Genomic DNA, 6,086 nt, shown 5'->3' on the forward strand with positions numbered 1-6,086 from the left:
GTTTAATCACGTCTGAGCCCAATTAACCTGCGTCTATGTTTTTCTGTGTCTCGTGGACGAGGGGAGGTGAGGCCTGGACCGAACACATGACGGGCTCACATGCTGAGCACTGCACCCTGGAAAGACACCACGGACAGATGGATACATCCTAAGAGAAGGGGGGGTGGTGTTTTTTTTTGGTGTGTATTTACAGTATGTTAATATTGCCAAGACACTGTATACTGGAAATGAAAATGCTAAACTCTCCGGTTAACAGTGTTTTATACTGAGCACAGCGGTGTTCAGTTGACATGTGGAAAGAACTGTTTATTTGGGGTTTGTGTGTAAAGTTGTGACGCAAAGTAGAGTGAATATAGTTTTGAATGAAGTGTTTTGCTTTTGCAAGAGATGTAATATATTAAAAAAAGTAAAGCAGCAGCACACCCCCCCCTTCCCTCTCCGGGACATTAAACAGTCCCGTGTCTCTGTGTTGGCATATTTCCACACACTCTGTACACCTCAGCTGTTTGTAATAAATGGGGTAGCACCTCACTCTGCCACTGCTGAATAAATAACGAGCTCTCAAACACTGCCGATTCATGTAAAACTAGCCGGCATTGTAAGCATTCATTTTTCCTGCCGTCCCCGGGGTGAGCGGAGTCATGGGCTCAGAACAGGGCATCGCTGTCAGGGTTGTTCAAGCTGTCCTGCGGTGCTGATAACGTGCATTAACTCCTGCCTGGATTATTACGCCCAGAATACGTTTTTAACCCATTCCTTACTGCTTTGGTCAGGTTGTAGGTAAGAGAGGCCCATTTATTTGAGTCATTTCTGACACTGACCTGTTTTTTTAAGGGGTGTGTCCAACTCTCGGTGTTCGTTAATCATTGAGACCTCACTCTCAGCAGTCATGTTAGTGTTCATGCATTCTACATCAGAGACACAGGGGGTCTATGGACCAGTGGCTCTTAAGCATGTGACCCCTCCGCAGGGTTTATTGCCTTTCGATTCTTTATTTGATTCTGACTACCAGGTGCATTAGGCAATATTCCATGTTCCTGGGACCCTTTAGAAAGAGGCAACCATTCATTGCAAGTGTTATGTGCCTGAGTCCTGAGCTGCTGAACCAAAGGGACGATTGTTAAATTTGAATACAATTTAAAGCTATATGTGTCAAACTAACCAGGAAAAAAATAGAGATTAAAGGAAAGAAATTACTATTGCTATTATAATAGATCTATACATATATCCTGTTAATCACCTTGCCACTCTGTCTCTTAAATGTCTTATTTTCAACAGTATATAACACAAAAGAACAAAAAACAAAAAGCTAGGGAGCATGCACCAGGCTGCGATTACTTTCAAACCGTGATTTGGAACAAAACAATTCGTAGAATATGAATCTAACTTCCACGGTTTAGGTTCAAAGTTTAATTTGTCACTATATGCAACTGGTATGTTGTTCATATTCATCATGAGTAGGAAAATGCTTCTCTGATGGAGCTAAAGGTGAACCTGCACGAGTCTCCCTCCGAGATGTTTTAATGGCTGTTCTCTTAACACAGATGTAATAATCAGTCTGTTGTTTTCAATGCTACGTCATTAGAAAGAACACAGGTGTACAGAGACATTGTTAAGTGACAAGCGTGCCTATTTCAAGCCAAACAATGATGTTATTTCTAACCTTTACTAAGTGCTTTTGTTGCATGAAGCTAACCGCCAGCCTTCCATAATGTAAACCAATGCGCAAACCTTCAAGCTCAACATACTACTAATAATATTAATGCTGTTAACGGTGACATTTCATGCAGAGATGCAGCCGAAAGTGCCTCACAAATCAAGACGAGATCAATGGAGAACAAATGAAGGGATTGAGTAAAGGTTTATAAAGGATACAGTGTGTGCATTGATGCGAGCAGATGGGTACTGTGATCTCCTTTTTCGTGTTGGTCAAAGTCCTGTCAACTCACCAGCGTTCTGTTTAATCTGTTTTAGACTCTTATTTTTTTAGGGAGACCAGTAAAAAGAGAGTTGCCATCATCAAAGCGGCTTGTAGTAAAAGCCTGCATCGGCGTCTCAGCATCGTTAAAATGCTCTAATTTAGATGATTTTTTTCCCAAATGGCTAATAAAATGAGTCTCAAATCACTTCCACATCTGTAACACCTGCTTTAATTTGGCCAGCAAGCACTGACTGCTGGTCAGATCCTTACCTCCGCTTATAGAACACTGTGTTCCTCGCTCGCACTACGCCACTGACACCAGCGTTAGGTTCACAGCTTCAAGCTGCAAAGTCTCGCTGCTCTTAATACGACATCATGTTCGATGCCTCACTGCTTCCATTAGACCTTCATTAGCTGCATGCCTCTTTTCACTGGATCTTCACGTGATATACGTTCCCGTATGGAGACTCACCGGTGACGAAATATAGACTGTCAGGGACGCCATTCACTCAGCGTGTGCCTCGTGTATTATACTTCATTACTGTGCAAGATTTTTACCATTCGAAACCAAAAGAAAGGAGAAAAAAAAAGACTAATCTTCACTAAAAAAGAGCCCTGATTAGTGTCTGCAGGCTTTCTCTCAGACTGCAGGGTGAACCTCTGCCTGTCGCGGGGGTCAGGCATGTAGCCTGAGAGGGGAAAGCCAGGGCTAAACAAAGCCCATCAATGAGTCACTCCTGCTCTAAATGCTCATTGCTGTGAGCGAACTAATCACTGAAGATGACTCGGCAGGGCATCACAGCATTTCAATCACCTTCTCTTTTCCCCCTCACCTGGATTTCCACAGCTGGGCAGTCAGAAGATGCTGTGAAAAGATAATGACCAGAATGTTACGTTTATTTTGTAGAGCGCATTTTTAAAAACAACACGTGTTGACCGCAGCGCTTTACAAAGAGATAACGTAAAATCACTGGAATGATCAAAATAGATACACACACACACACACACACACACACACACACACACAGCAATCTACAAACAACATAAACTACAAAGAAACAACCTGGATTCTACTCCACAATGTGGGGCCAACAACAATGTGAGTATTTCACCCTGACACAATAAAAGTGACACCCACGACTTAGGGTTTGGACTTTCTTCCTTCTGGAGTAAATCATATTTAGAAACACTGATTTAAGTTTATCATTATTAATAACATTGGAAAAGAAAAAGGAGTGAAACATATGAGCTTCATGTGTGTATTATGAGTTTTCATTTGTTCTGTGACAAAGAGAAATAAACTGGATTTCTTGCTAGTACCAGATCGGCATCCATATTAGTGTTGCATCAGGGCAGCTGCTGGCAAATAGCTGCGGCAGGACAACAGGTGCCTGTGATCCAAAAAAACAGGTCCGGCGCCATTGATCAGTCAGCGTGGCGGCGTGTGTGTGAAACAAAATCCATGAGGAAGCGGAGCGGACAGGCCTCGACCCGAGCAGCATCACCTGCATGTCCCCATGGATGCGCTTGCAGTTACCTTTGTGGCCAGACGGGGGCGACACATCAAACACTTCAAATCCTTCAGCACAAGGAGAGCATTCCCAGTGCCTGCAAAAATAGGGCCAAAACAAAGAGCAGATGATGGAGTGCGACGCACAAATCCCTTTTTTTTAAAAGGACATAATAAGGTGCTTTATTTTAATCCGACAAATGGGATTAGAGCACATGAGATTCAAGCGTTTTTCTTTATTTTGTATTTTTGTCCCCCCAGTGTTTGGACACAGGAAGCAGTGTCTCGGCCACATGGCCAGACTACCAACGACAGCTGAGACGGAAGCAGAGGCTTTGCCAACTGTCTGGCTCATTCTTCTAGTAGGCCTGCTTCCCTCAGGCCACTCACAGCCAGAGCAGGAACACGTCCAAGGTTGTCAAATATCAGCACACACTTTGCAGCCCCCACGTGTTAATCTACACACACCGGGGGGGTTCTGAGGAGGGATGCGCGATTGCGCTGCTTCCATTCAGGTGGCACTGCTCGACCACACCCCGGTTTTGTTTTATGCAGAAATACTTCAGATTGCATTCTATTAGAAGGCTGCCCTGAGAATGGAACGTAATTGAGGCTGAATGTTCTATCAAAAAGAGGATAACTTGCAGTTTGAAGGGTTCTTAATTACCAGCCGGCTTCTGTAGAGTCGGGGAGTTTGCAATAAAGGGAGACAACAACAAAAAAATGTCATAAATACATATTCACAATTCATCCTTGAATGTGTATGCTTCCTTTGTGCGATGGCACAATGTGTCCGTCAAACAGGAAACACAGTTTGACGGACACATTGACTACATCCTCTGAACACAGTTTCATATGAAGACGATGCATTACAGAACATTATGAGCTCCACAGAACACAAATATCACGATTAAACTCTGCAGCTAAGTGAACCAATTAAATGTTGAGCAATAGGAGTGTGTGCGGTGACTGCAGTCAGATGTAATACAGTAGAGCGCGCACTTTAGTGTATATTTTCTAACATGGAATCACTGTCTACGACAGCCATGTCTATAATGTATCATAAAGAAACTTATAGTGCGTTATAATCTGCTTATAGCGATGTATAATTATAGTTATGAGCCCTCATGAATATTAAGAGCGCTTTGTAATAATAATCACAACACATTTCAAAGCATTGCATAATTAGTTATGAAGTATCATAATGCTTCATGATTGCTGGTCTTGGTTAATCATGATATGATTATACATTTATATTTGTATAAAGCTCCAGAAAAAAAAAAGTCAGCAAGTGAATCTTGAATGGGTATTGTTTTGTCAAAGGGCCTTTAAATGTAGCCCTGCAGGGCCACAGGTTACATTGAGGCCCCTGTGCATGTAGGACATGGTTGTTTAAGTTAAATATTTATTGGTTTTAAAAATTCAACCAGTAATGTACTAAACATATATATATATTAACTGTTGCATCTCAATGTCCATGAGATTTCCTTTTCTTTTTCTCCAATCCTCTAGAATAGCATTGCCGCAAATAGTCCCATCCAGTCCATTCTAAAGACTGGATATATATACATACACATACATATACATGATATGCCAAAAGCCACTTCAGTTTACAGATTTAAGTTGCATAACTACACACAGCATTCAATGTGTTCAGTGCGGGGACACTTCAGCGGCTTCACATCCATCCACACCTGCAGACTCTAAACAAACGCACCCGTGCCGCGGGGCTGGGCTCGGATGACATCCACACTTCCCATCTTCCCTTTCTCAAGCTCCTGTTGCAAGAGGAAACCAGAGGTGCGGGCTTCCGGTGAGCCCCGAAGAACGGGTTTCAGGTTCCCCGCACCCCCCCCCCCCCTTTTTTTTTCTCCCATGGAGGGGGTTTCCGCTGCATTGTGGGGGCAGGAGCGCGCGGGCGCTGCGCCACGCTGCCACTATACACTCAGCCCGGGGACTCATCCCGGATGAATAAATGAACGGGGAAGATGGACGGAGAGATAGGTCGTGTCGGTCATTTAAAGCAGCTTCTACAGTCTTTGGAGAGTAAAAAAAAATGAGGGGTGTAGCCGCACCTTACGGGCGCTCGTGTCCATCTCCTCTCCATCCACCTCCTCTCCGCTCCGATGCCTCCTCTCGCGCAAAGCACACAGAAAGAGGGGAGAAACAAATGTGAACCGCGTGAGCCCTCTGATTGACTGGTTTTCCCAACTCCTCTCCCTTTTTCTCCCCCCTCTTGCAGCCCGTCTGACTGCAGCACTCTTGAATAATAACCCCCTCTCTCCTCCTCCTCCTCTCTCCCTTCTATTTAAGATGCCGCTCACAAGGCGCGCTCCCGTGCCAGGTTTTAAGCACACACACATACACATGCGCGCTTGCTCACGCGCGCGCTCTCTCACCCCCCCTCTCTCCGATCGGACCTCGGGGTTGCGCTCTAGCCGTGTCGCGCAAGTCAAGTCCAATGCGACGATTTGGCAGGTTTTTTGTTGTTGTTGCTTTGATCCCATTGGAGGTTGGACGCGGAGGATAAAAAAAAATAAAAATGCAGCCTCCTTTAAAGAAATAAAGCCAATAAAGTATGCGCTCATAATAACTGATCTCTTTCAAGGTCTGAAGTTATTTTTTTTCATTTTCATGTGAGAAGCCCCCCCCCCC

The sequence above is a fragment of the Anarrhichthys ocellatus genome, unplaced genomic scaffold, assembly GCF_004355925.1.
Source record: "Anarrhichthys ocellatus isolate YVR2014 unplaced genomic scaffold, GSC_Weel_1.0 scaffold19, whole genome shotgun sequence".
Classification (NCBI taxonomy): Eukaryota; Metazoa; Chordata; class Actinopteri; order Perciformes; family Anarhichadidae; genus Anarrhichthys; species Anarrhichthys ocellatus.